This window comes from Leguminivora glycinivorella, chromosome 12 (genome assembly GCF_023078275.1).
Source record: "Leguminivora glycinivorella isolate SPB_JAAS2020 chromosome 12, LegGlyc_1.1, whole genome shotgun sequence".
In the NCBI taxonomy this organism is placed as follows: domain Eukaryota; kingdom Metazoa; phylum Arthropoda; class Insecta; order Lepidoptera; family Tortricidae; genus Leguminivora; species Leguminivora glycinivorella.
The window spans coordinates 21030039-21044347 of NC_062982.1; the positions used below are offsets into that span (position 1 = coordinate 21030039).

At 40.5% G+C, this 14309-nt stretch overlaps 1 protein-coding gene across 5 annotated transcripts in view; it reads right to left on the reverse strand.

Annotated features, from left to right (window-relative positions):
- LOC125231646 (tyrosine-protein phosphatase Lar) overlaps nucleotides 1-14309 on the reverse strand; it is a 771198-nt gene that overhangs the window by 536059 nt on the left and 220830 nt on the right. The gene's annotated exons all lie outside the window — the stretch shown is intronic.

Genomic DNA, 14309 nt, shown 5'->3' on the forward strand with positions numbered 1-14309 from the left:
TCGTTTTTGCGTCGGGGGTTAAAAAAGAGCGTATTCAAATGTCAAACCAAATTGCAGCCGAATGGCACAAACGCTCACGAAACGCTCACGAAACGAAAAGCTAGTAGATATCTATCTCTATCGCTCTTGCGTATTGGCGCGACAGAGCCGGACTACCTTTCGCGGCGTTTCGTTTTCGTTTCGCGTCGGAGAAATGCCATTCGTCTACGGGGCCTGAGGTGACTATTAAATTTGACAAAAGGTTTATATTTCAACGACCTACGTTTGTGCCATTGAAAGGAAACGTTTATGCGTAGGTACACCCATAACGGTGCATATCTGACGTAACTTTAAAAAGAGCCTAAAAGCTTAAACAATACTGTCGACATTGCAAGTAGAAGATCCGAGTATAATACCAACAGGTGATATTGCCAATATTCAAAGCGAACAAAGCCAAAACAGTTTGAAATCGACAGCAACACGGAAGCCATTCATTAAACACCGCCAAACGGTTTACCCGCTATTTAGGGACATACAAAACATACTATTGTATTCATAGACATATATATTACTTCGTTAGGATGTGGCCTGCGGTATTTCCGAACCCATGCGACCTGCAAACCTTCAAGAAAATAGCGTACCCCATCTTAACGGCCGGCAACGCACCTACTAACCTTCTTGTGTTTTGGGTGTCTATGGCGGCAGTCATCGCTTATCAACCGTCAGCTCATTTGCTTTTAGATATTATTGTTTTTTCCTAGTTGATCTTGAGAAGTTGTTCTTAAAAACTACGTCCTAACTCCTAATTGATATTTTTTTGAAGAATATTTATTTTAAATTAAAAAAAATATCTTAAATAAGATGTTTGATATCTAATTATATCCTGTCTTTCCTCCATCTTCTTGATCCCAAAAGCTAAAATAAGCGCTAGGTCCCAAAGTGACGTAGGTGTCTTAATATAGAGTTATAATTTCACTAGATACTCCACAATATATCTAAAATTAGAACACGAAAGTCATTACGTAAATGAGTGGGAACAAATAGGGCGAAAATAATATTTTCTGTCCTCCGGCCGTAAAGCGTCACATTTCAGGCCGCTCCGTCGAACAGAAAAATAGCACACACCTAGGCTAGTAAATAAGAAAATCCAATTAACAAAGTCATGAAATATTGTCAGACACAGAATCGCTTTTTTAGAGTTCTCAGTAGTATTAGAAGAATCACATTTCGTAAGCGACTTTCTCGTGGAATGCAGGGGCTTGTCAGGTATACTCAGTAAGAATGCATTTCGTAAGCGACATTCTCGTGGAATGTAAGGGGCGTCAATAAAAATGAATATCTAAACAATTCACATCTGATGTATGACAAATCTCTCGTTACTATGAACATACGTCGGCGCTCCGATCAGCTTTCCGACGCGTAAGCACAGTATAATAAAGAGTACTATCGTACAGTATGGCCACTCCCGCTCCCCGCTGAAAGTGCCGCCATCCCCCTCTCGGTTACTTCACAGTTACCGCCCGTCAAAAACGCGAACAGTCGACCTGTCACATCTCACACATACAAGCATGGTACGCGTTCACCTACTCGAGCTTAGACTGTGTGCTAGGAACGCGCCTCTTTCATATATGTATTTGATCGCCAGTGTCCGAGGTGTGGCGTAAGCGTATTCATCTTCATACTAACGAGTGACTTGTCATACCCGGGCCATTTTTTTACACGACTGCCCAAAGGAAATAACCTAACCACAAAATTAAAATTTTGAAAAAAACCCCGTCCGCGACATAGTAGACCGATTTTCACTGCCGACTAACTCAGCTTTAGGACAAAAAAACTAAATCTAAATCGGTTCATCCGTTCGGGAGCCACGATGCCACAGACAGAGACACAGACAGACAGACAGAGACAGACAAACAGACAGACATACAGACAGACATGTCAAACTTATAACAACCCGTCGTTTTTGTGTCGGGCCGTCGGGGTTATAAAAAAGAGTGTATTGGTCAAAGTTGTCCACCCCACTTTTTTCGATCCTGATAGGAGAAAAAAAATGTCCCTAGATTTCTATACATTTTTCAAACGTTCCATTCCATTACCGCCTTACAAAATGTATGAAAAATTGGTAACGGAATGGGAAAAAAACCTGGGGACACTTTTTCTCTCCTATAAGTATTGAAAGAGCTCGCGATTCTGAGTAGAAACCACATAAATATTTCCAAATCCAAAAAAAGTGGGTTGGACAACCATGAAATAATAAAAGCGTGATAAAAAATGGCCCACGGTCCACATAAGATGCGTATAGATGTAGTTACACCCTAATTCGAATACCACAATCCATTCACCTGTGTGCGTAGCCAAATGCACAAACGCTCACGATAATATCTCTTTCGTAGCTATCTATCTCTATCGCTCTTGCGTATTGGGGCGACAGAGCCAGACTACATTTCTCCGGCGTTTCGGTGGCGTTTCGCGTGGCAAGAACGCCATTCGGCTACGGGGCCTGGTATGACGCATGGCTACCCACCCTTTATATTTTTTTTTTAGATAAGGGACCCGTCCTTGTTATTTTGAAGTTACCCATGGGGGACATCCCAAATTATAATTTAACGAGCATTTGAACAGGTCAATTGTAAAGTTTTTGCTGGTTTTAGGAGCATTTAGAACCGTTTAAAGTGAAGTACTTATTGATTGCGTAGGTAGTTTTTATGCGAAAATAGGTACATTTTGTCTTTCCGTGTTTTTAAAATATAAGATGTATAATTAGGAGGGTTAACTACAATGTTATCATTTTGTTACAAATATATTTTATATCAAAATTTTACAGTGTACAATAGTTATTTGTTATACAAGGGGGCAAAGTTGTATTTTAACGCCGAGTGTGGAATTGAAAAACGAGCAAGTGAAAGGATTCTATAGTTGAACCACGAGCGAAGCGAGTGGTTCGAGAATATAATCCTGAACTTGCGAGTTTTTTAACACACGAGAAGTAAAATACATTTGCATCCGAGTGTAACACAAAACTTTTCCCCTCACTATAGCGAGGAAACTACAACGCAAAAAATGCGTTTATCACTGCTTCCAGCAGTTCCACAGCTGGTAAATCATCTTTATTACTAGATTCACCTACTTTTACCAATTTTAAAGCAGTTATTTTGACTTTATTCAAGGTCAAATTACTTTACCCACTAGTGGATAAAATGCGTTTTTACCCGCTGGTATTAAAGGACAAAACACGTGTTTCCGAACTAGTGAGGGGAAAAAATACAAAATAGGCGCAACGAGTGTAAAATTGTAAATTACATTCAAAAACGTTGCGCTTAGTTTTCGAGTTAATTTTTTGAAATAAATTGTTTCTAACACGTCCCGCTTGGGGCGCTGTTCAAGATCCCATATAAAAAGAAACTCACCGAAATATTTCTATTAAAGTTCTAGAATGATGTTTAGTTACATAGTTCCAAATTCAAAACGTTCCACGGCACAGGGTACGTAGCCAAATGAACAAACGCTTTCGATATTTAATATCGTTATCGTAGCCAGCTATCTCTATCGTACTTTCCATATTGGCGCGACAGAGCCAGACTGCGTTCCGATCGGCGTCTAGCGTCAAGAATTGTCATTCGGCTAGGCCGGCTGATAATACAAGTTATACAGCCCAAGAATCGACTTACATTACAATTTACAATACAAAGTCCAAAATAGGCGAAATATCCCGAATAACAATAAAGGGACAGTGTAGATACTTACTAACCGGGCCCTTAGACAATGGCGTCATACCGATGACTGCTGTGCAAATGAAGGGACCGGACCTCAGACTACCTCAAATAGACTACACATAGAAGATTTTGGGCTAATGTTGTTTGCTACCTTGTTTTTGTATTAAAAAGTTACTCAGTAGCATTTTCTAACTGCAACTGAAAGAAAAATACGCTTTTTTAATTAAAATACCAAACGACTCAACCACCTAAATCAATCAAATGCACCACCACCAGAAGACCTGCTGCGCCTAACACCCGACGCAATTGCGTGGCTGTGAACGCACTCAATATTGTCATTTAGTTTAAATTGTAATTGTATTTTAATGTGTATTCTCTGACATTCATATAACTGCCTGTTTTTGTGTATGTCATACGATTTAATAAATAATTCAAATGCAAACTTCATTCATCATTGCATCCGTTTCGAGCAACGAGATGCTGTTTGCAGAGTGCAATGTTAGAGGCGCCCACACGCTACAGTGACTGCTTACCATCAGGAGGCTCACAAATCTACCACAGGCTACTTAATAAATTGTACGATTTACAATACACACATTTGCTACATCAGCATTACAATATAGGTCTTCAGTCAGTACACGTTAATAATAGCACTTATCACGAGTTTTAGCGAGACGCGCTTTTATAGTTAAAGAATTTTAGTGACCAATAATGACTTGAAGTTATTGAGAGTTATCGTTTTATCACGCAATCAACAGAACAAAATTATTGGTGTATGAGACACTATAGTAGCATCCGAAACAAAAATGGTGGGATGTCAGAGGTTACAACGACTGGGATCGTTTGATTGGCTTCTTTTCGTCTTGATATGCTCCACCTATCAGTAAGTGGTCTGTGCCGGTTCCCGTTCAAGGAACTAATTTATTGTGTCCCAATCGAATCCTCATTTGACAACAATCCCGCCCTTTGTTTGAATGAACTGTAGTTCCGACGCGAAGTGGAATGTCGTGTGTTAAACTTTTAACGACCGATTCTATCCAAAGACGAAAATGAGAAAGATGTTTGTATAACTATACCTTGTCCTGTCACGGTCGCCAGTTATATTCGAGCGTTTTATCCAAAAATTTAAATAAAACAAATTAATATTGAATTACCATTTTTGTAATGGTCTTTTTAGAAATGTGTAAGTATAAACTAGGTTCTTTAGTGAAGTGAAGGGCATGCTCTGTTAGATAGGAAGAGAGAGAGCGGCTCGCGCTACTACCTGCCCCTCTAGCATAACGTGCCTTGTCGCGCGCGAGTCCATACTTGAAGTCGCGTTTGATGTATGGACTCGCGCGCGACAAGGCAAGTTGTGCAAAGGGTCTGATGTGGTGACGTGTGGGCGAAACTCTGTCGCCGTTCCTGATTGGCTGTGAGGACCGCCGCTCATTGGTTCACTGTAGGTCTGTTCTATTGTTGTCCTGGGTTGTGTTGCTACTCTTGGCGTTAATGGCACATACGCGAATGCTTCATCTATCAGTAAGTGATCTGTGCCGATTCCCATTCGGGGAACTAATTTATTGTGTCCCAATTGAATCCTCATTTGACAACAATCCCGCCATTTCCGCCCTTTGTTGGAATGAACTGGTAGTTCCGATGTGGAATGTCGTGTGGTTTACTTTTGGCTGCTTTTGGAGCTATTGACATGTATATATTGTCATTATTGGGATAATGAGTTATGTGTTTGATAATTATTGACTGACACACTTGAAAAAAGGATCGAGTATATAAAGAATTTCTGTCAAAATATAAAGTGTAGTCACAGTGCATAGATTGCCATCTCCCGACACAGCCTTAAAACTTTTGAACATCAGTTTTGACAATTTGGCCCATATTTCTCACAAATATGAATATAAGCGCCACCTAGCCAAGAACCAACCAAAGGTCATCTAGACGACCGTACATTTCTCTTGATGGTTCCGACGTACGTGTTTTTCTTTGACTTTATCTGTCTATATGGAGTTAATTATATGTCATTGTCTTCTCTTTATACCTACAACTAAATAATATGACAATTCTTCAAAACTGCTTGTACCTAGCAAGCAACAATACCCGTTAGGGAGGCATTTACTTTTGATCTAAAGTCGCCGTTAAATTAAAATTTCAAACTACCAGGAGCCCAGAAAAAGGCAAGAGCTTCTAACCATAACACTACCTTTAAAGGACCCTATGCCTTGGCAATAAGGATAACAACAAGTGAATACATTCACAAGTCTTTCCACTGACCATCTGTGAGTTTTATGTTGTGTACAATACGGTTGAAATTCGGTCAAAAGTCTGGAATACGGAATGATGTCTCCCGCGGGGAACTTTAGGCGTGGAACAATGGATATGATTCACACTCCGACACTAGGTTTTAATTAAAACGAAGATTGTGTAAAAATCTGTCTTTAATAGGTTAGACATTATATAACACGGTGACGACAGATGGACTATACGAACTGTAAAGTGGCCTGGGCCACTGGGCTCAAGAGGCAGAGGCCGTTCACGTGGGAGATGGTGGACGAATTAGTGGCAACGGCAGGTCCAAAATGGACAGAGACAGCTCATCATGGCGATACAGAGATACAAAGAGATACAGAGAGGAAATGCCGCCAGATTATGTATTTTACTACAGATACCGAATTAAATTTTAAAGTGGCTGTAACTGACACGCACAGTTGAGGACTGCCAGCTGAAACGCACAGTTGAGAACTGTGCGTTTTTCCAGAAACTTCCCGCACCGCACAGCTAAACTGTGGAATAAACTATCTGCGCCTGCGGTATTTCCGGTCCTTCAAACCTTCAAGAAAAGAGCGCATACCCATCTTAAAGGCCGGCAACACTTCTGATGTTTCGGGTGTCGCACAGGGGTGTCCATTGACTGAGCCCCACGGTAAGCTATGAAGGCTCGTGTTGTACCTACTCGGACAACGATATACATACTCGTTCTATAGAAATACTTTATAGAAAAATACTTTATATACCTACATCGAAAACATCCATGACACAGGAACAAAATATATATTATGCTCATCACACAAATAAGTGGTCTAACCGGGATTCGACCCAGGACGATCACTTTAGCAGGCACCCAGCAGGCAGTGACTACCCACTAGGTCAGACCAGACCAATCGAACACAATGAATAGAATCTTTTATTATTCGTCTGTACACTAAAACAATGAAACCATAGCCTTATTCAGTGGGACCAAATACTGGAATAAAACCAACAATAGGTACCCGCAGTTGAGCATTTCTTTTTTTTTTGCCATATTTTTTTTATTTTGATTTTATTAGGGAATTTTAGGTCAATTGTACTCAGAATCATAAGTACTTTCAATCTCACTGGGAGACATAAAGTGTCCCAGAATTTCCATACATTTTTGTTACTTTCCTCTTTTGTTGCCCCACACAAAATGTACGGAAAATGGTAACAAAATAAGAAAAAATCGTATGGGACAATTTTTTTAACTACTGGGATTGAAAAAGCTAGTGATTCTGAGTAGAAATAGCATTTTTTTTTCAAAAATATCACATTTCTTAAAAGTGGCGAAAAAAAAGAAATGCTCAGTTATGAAATACTACGGCCGCGGCCGTTTGTCCACTCGATTATCCGAGTTTTTATTTATTTATACAAGGAATTCCAACAGCTGTGAATGATACAATTAATACACATTTTGAATAGCAACACATAGCCAAATTATACTTGTTTTTTAACACAGCGTGGTGTTTCGGATTCCATCTTTCCATCCCTTATTTGCACACCTAAAATGCTGCGCTCCATAGCTCTCTGGCAAACCTCAAGTTTTTGAGCTTCCGTCAAAGAAGTCTGTGCACCGTAAGTGTGGACTGAAAGTATGCACAAGTGCACATGTCCAGGAGCCTACTTACATTAATATTTTTTTTCCTTCACTAGCTTGGAAACACGTGTTTTGTCCTTTAATACCAGCGGGTAAAAACGCATTTTATCCACTAGTGGGTAAAGTAATTTGACCTTGAATAAAGTCAAATTAACTGCTTTAAAATTGATAAAAGTAGGTAAATCTAGTAATAAAGATCATTTACCACCTGTAGAACCACTGGAAGCAGTGATAAACGCATTTTTTGCGTTGTAGTTTCCTCGCTATAGTGAGGGGAAACGTTTTGTGTTACACTCGGGTGCAACTTACACTTCTCGTGTGTTAAAAAACTCGCAAGTTCAGGATTCTATTCTCGAACCACTCGCTTCGCTCGTGGTTCAACTATAGAATCCTTTCACTTGCTCGTTTTTCAATTCCACACTCGGCGTTAAAATACAACTTTGCCCCCTTGTATAACAAATAACTATTATTTAATGAAATGGGCAGCACACGAGCAGACGAGCCGCCTGATGGGAAGCAGTCATCGCCGCGAGAACTAAATACCTGCTTCTTGAAGAACCTCGTGTCACAGCGCAAGAGAAACACCTCAGAAGGTAGCTCATTCCACAACTTGCACGTTCTGGGCAAAAACGAGCGTGAGGCCCGTTATAAGTACAACAGACACAGGTAGTAGACACCCTTTATGAGATGTTTCATTGACCAAACGCTCTTCCAGGCGTTCTAGGTCCTGTTCAATGGTCTTATTCATACGTCCAAATGCTGGAATAAAACCAACAATACCCGCAGTTATGAAATACCACGGCCGTTAGTCCTAGGCATATTAGAAATGCCTAGCAGTCTGGTCTAGGCAATATGGGGTGACAACACGTCAGTTCTTATCTTGTGTTTTATTGTAGAAGTTTTTCCGCTTTAGTTACTCGGGAGCAGACACGAGAAATTTTTTTTCATAAACTGTTGTACAGTCGACCAAAAATGTGGTTTATCACCTACGGTTGAGGCTCGTTTGAACGTCATGAGACAACAAGGTCGATTTCCGATTGCAATAATATTATGTTAGTGACAATTGCTCTCTCTATATATGATATCTACGTCATGCCACGTGTCAAGTCAACCTTAGCGATCGTTAGAGCTCACAGAAACATTTGTCAAAACTGGTAGACCACTTTCTTGGCCCACTGTACCTAGAACGCGTGATACGTTAAACTACCGCGTGTGTTTTTAATATATTAATCGTTCTCCCAGAAAACTCATGAGCTAAATATGTGTCCCAGTTTAGGTATGCTAGAATAATAGTAAAATCATCTTGCATTACAGGTACTTGGTTTTAGATTAAACGATTGAGACCCACAATCATGCTCAGAAGACTGAAGAAGTGAAGACTGTTTAGGGCCGGTACGAACGAACTAAAATCCGATTACAATGTACATATAATTATAGGAACTAAACTTTTCAGCACAGTTTTCCAACACAGTGCAGTCCGTCTCTACCGGCCTTAAGTAAATGAAATTGTTGCAATTTCCTCACAAATTGTTGAAATTCGTCTGACATGACATTTTTAAATTGGCCAGACTTTCAGCTTAAATTTTCTCTCCTAATTACGGTTTAATTTATGCAACCGCACAGTTTAAAACACTATGTTCTAGACTAGACGGTCCCGGCGGTCTTATTCTAGATTTAATGCAGTCATAAACATTACTATCGATTTGCGAAGTTCGCGCCGAGGGAACTCCTCTGCGTGTTTGTTTTACCATACTTTCCAGGCTGTAGGAATAACTAATAAATTAGTATGGTTATCTACATACTGTTCGGATTCGGGGTTCACGATTCAGAAATTTACAATACATATTTGACACTTAAAATTAAGTTTCTGATCGTAAAAAAACGTTCTGCAAGGTTTTATTGCTGACTGTACTTTATTTTCAACAATTATGTAATTAATTAAAATTAGAAACTCCAGGCTTTCTCCGATGTTTTCTATTTTTTTTTGTATATTTTGTCTCTTCTAAGCGCATATCTTAGCAACTGGAATTTCGTGTAGCATGCACTTAATAGGGAAGATTGAAACATTGGAAATTCAGAGCTTCGTTCGAGTTCGGCATATTAAAAATCTGAAATGAAAATATAGTTGGGCTACTGTTCGGAGTTTTTGACTCGTAGCTCGTAGTTGGTAAGTATTATGTCTAACGACTAACGACGTTATCTAATTTCTATAAGCAACCAGCAACTGCACCCAAACGCCTTAGTACCCAAAAGATATTATGATGATGATGTCCTCCCAGAAGTGTCAGTCGACGGCGACATCTGCACGGGAAGCATGGTCGCGCGATAAAATATCAGGCCGTCCCTATCGCACTATTAGTAAGTGCGATAGGGACGGCCAGATGTTTTATCATTTATCGCGCGACCATAATTGCCTGCCTGGACAATTCAAGTATTTAATAAATTCTGACGTGCATGGGCTCGAACGTGACTTGCGAAGCCGAGAACTTCCTTCCAGAAACCCAATGTGTGTTTCGGCCAAATAGGGGTACGGTGGATGCCATCTCTGTTGTTAAGCAGATGCATGAGAAAATCTTAGAGCAACACCGAAACTTCTATTTGTGTTTTGTAGACTTAGGGCCAGTTGCATCAACCACATTTGACAGACACATCATCGTCACTCAGCAGATTTCTATGGATCTTCTCATGCAATAAAATTTAACGAACGCTTTAATGGTGCCAGACGGTTTGGTGCAACCGGCCCTTAGAAAAAGACTTTGACCGTGTACCTGCTGACCTAGCCCTGTGGATCGTCGTAGAGGAATGTGGGTGTCCTGTGAAATTTGTTGACTTGGTGCGCCAATTTCACGAAGTGCGCGTTTCGCTTGCGTCACGAAAGCACACACATACAGAACAATTCCCGGTAACTAGTAGCGTTAAGCAGGGCTGTGTTATGGCTCCAACCCTATTTTCTATTAACTATATTTCTTTAAAGCATGAGTAAATAGGTATCTCATAGGTAAGCGTGGTCCACCGTAGACCGCATCATCACTTACCATCAAGTGTGATCGTGGTCAAACGTCTACCTATTCATACTAAAAAAAAAACTTTTTCGCTGTAATGAACGATGCTCTTCGGAAGTGTAACCATCAAATCATGGTGAATTCTAGGACGGACGAAAGTGTAAAAGATATAGCAGTCTCCTGGCATGCATTATCATCTCAATAAAATTTCGGCATTTATTGACAGTGGCATTGGCATACTATATTATACATATTGCCTATTGAAATTTAATACACAAGCAACCAGCGATGGCGTCCAACCATAAATTGAAGTCTCGGCGCTCCCCCGGCGCCGCTAGTCCAACTTTCGCGCCATAAATCTGAGGAGAATGCTAAAAGGTGGCTAATGCACGAAATGAACGGGACGATGCACAATATTGCACTGTTGCATAGGTCGGCGTTACGGTTATACGAATAAAACCCATGGCTGTGGCGTCACCTGAGAGATATAGTTTTTCTCGGCAAACATATAAAATTATAAATATATAAAAAAGCGCGTTTTCCCAGAAATGAGACCTGGCTAGATCGATTTTTTATCCGCGAACCCCACGTTTAGAAAGGTGAATATAAAAATTAAATCTAAAATGTGGGTGTTCTGTGAAATTTGTTGACTTGGTGCGCCAATTTAACGAAGTGCGCGTTTCGCGTGCGTTACGAAAGCACATAACTACACAGAACAATTCCCGGTAACTAGTGGCGTTAAGCAGGGCTGTGTCATGGCTCCAACTCCGACCCTATTTTCTATTAACTGAATTTCTTTAAAGCAAGAGTAAATAGGTATCTCATAGATAAGCGTGGTCTACCGTAGACCGCATCATCACTTACCATCAGGTGTGATCGTGGTCAAACGTCTACCGATTCATACTAAAGAAAAAACTTTTTCGCTGTAATGAACGATGCTCTTCGGAAGTGTAACCATCAAATCATGGTGAATTCTAGGACGGACGAAAGTGTAAAAGATATAGCAGTCTCCTGGCATGCATTATCATCTCAATAAAATTTCGGCGTTTATTGAGAGTGGCTTTGGCATACTATATTATACATATTGCCTATTGAAATTTAATACACAAGCAACCAGCGATGGCGTCCAACCATAAATTGAAGTCTCGGCGCTCCCCCGGCGCCGCTAGTCCAACTTTCGCGCCATAAATCTGAGGAGAATGCTAAAAGGTGGCTAATGCACGAAATGAACGGGGCGATGCACAATATTGGACTGTTGCATAGGTCGACGTTACGGATATACGAATAAAACCCATGGCTGTGGCGTCACCTGAGAGATATAGCTTTTCTCGGCAAATATATAAATATAAAAAAGCGCATTTTCCCAGAAATGAGACCTGGCTAGATCGATTTTTCATCCGCGATCCCCACGTTTAGAAAGGTGAATATAAAAACTAAATCTCAGTGACCGTTAGCACTAGAAGGTTAAAATTTGTTGCCAATATGTATATCAATCACGCCGACAAAGTGTAAAAATATGAAATAAATCACTAAAGTAGAAGTTTATAAAGACTTTCTAGGAAAATTATTTGCGTCCCCCCCCCTCTAACTTTTGAACCATAAGTTTCAAAAATATAATAAAATCACAAACGTAGAAGTTTATAAAGACTTAATAGGAAAATTATTCTGAATTTGATAGGTTGAACAGTTTTTGATAAAAGTATGGGAAACTACGGAACCCTACACTGAGCGTGGCCCGACCGGTTTTTATTACTTTTTTCAACTGAGTGTTGAAAAATCACCTTCGCATTGTAATTGCGATTCATTATCTTGTCATTCTCTTTTCTCTCTATTTTCTTTAAGAAGCCTGTTGGCAAGTGTACATCCTCAGAAAGCACAACTTTACATTCGTAGTCTAGCAAGACCTTAAGACAAGGCATTAAATGTGATTATCAAACAACCTGGCTGTATTGTCGGCTTGTACACGCAACGCTCGCAACATTAGGTTAATTCCTTACAGTTTGCCAAGTAACCTAAACTACTGCTAGTTTCCACATACGAAAAAGAATCCTTTACCCTTAATTAAACTTCAATATCGTGAGGAAGAGTAAGGTAAGGGTGCGTTCAGAAGAGTTACTATACTAGACTGTTTTCCGTGTCATGTTACTTTGAGTTTCTTTCAAGGGTTTGTGTGCAGTTTGGTGCTTGGGGTACGTTCCAGAGTTTGTATTGCTTGAAGTGTGCCCAGAACTTGTAGTGTAAGTACACCAAAGGAAGGACTACCGAAAGGATTGTTTGTAATTTGAACGCGCCAAAAGTATTCACGAATATTTGCTGAAGGAAAAGGGCCAACTAGAAACACAATGGAACTATGTAGTAACGGTTAAAGTCACTATGTTGACCGGGATATTGACATGACAAATTACATGGAACAAATACTGGAGCTTAAAAGAAATATTCAAAAGTAATATGCCAATTGCCATAAAAACTAAGGTATTCAACTCATGTATTATACCATACCTAACATACGCCTGTCAAACGTGGAAATATGACAATAAAGTTAGAAATAAATTAATCACGTGTCAGCGAGCAATAAAGTTTGAACTATTTTAGTACGCGGGCGAAGCCGCGGGAAAAAGCTAGCAAATAAATATAAACACAGTTCAAATTGGGCCTTCAGGCCATTACAACAATACCGTTTGTTCTAACGACACATGGATACTGTCTAGGAAAGTTAGCCGGCGGCGCCGCAAATCATGCCCAAGTGCAATTACTGCACGCGGCAAATAACGATGTTATTAGCGCATAGTTGGACGCCATTGTGCGAGGAATTGATGGCAAAAATCTCCCAACTAGATAAGTTATTGTTGCCTTTTGCGGTGTCTGGGAAGTGATCTATAGACGTGGCTGTAAAATTTCTTGGAATTTTACGGTTAACTTGTTATTAGTTGTGTTGATAACAGAAAAACTATTTTTGAAGGGTTTTGAATCAAGTATTCTTGCTTACATATATTCAAACCAACGACAATGAACTTCAGGTTAATGAAGATTTCACGTTGTCAGGAAAATAATTATGTAGTCCATGAACTGGGGGCAAAACGGCGTTATTCATAATGCGTAAGCTCATATTGGGTCACATGTCAAACAAATGAAGTGCATACTGGATTTGGTGACGGAACACATACTGGATTCGGATTCGACACACTATATTCGTTTCGATAGGGTAACCGTACTTGCAAAAGAAAAGTTCGTGGTTCAGCGGAAAGTACGGGAGGCCATTGAGATAAGTCGTCATCCGAATTTTAATCGTGACTGTGGTTGGTTAGTGCCCCCTAGTTGGAAGACGGTATTACGTACTACGCCGGTAGTCCGTGTGGATGAGCCCTCAGCGAATGACGTAGTGAGTGTAGTATGCAACCCAACAAATGACAATTATGCCGAATATGAGGGTAGTTTCGCACCGCTCCTGCCGACGCCGACCCCCGCGCCGAGCCAACGGTCGCAGCGAGCTGCGGCCCGCAGTCTGCGTCGGGATACCATCGGCATCGCGCGTGCTCAATGAAAATGCTCCTCGTTACGGAGCGATACATGTCGAGCGACCTTCGACAATTTTACGTGACTTACCCGATTTTACATGTTTAAAATGAAGTGCGTACAAGTGCCCGCCTCAATCGATGCACGCCCCGCCGAACGCTCCGCCCCGGGCGTCCGTTCAGACTCAGGCCTTACATTAAGGATGTTAATGATGAAATG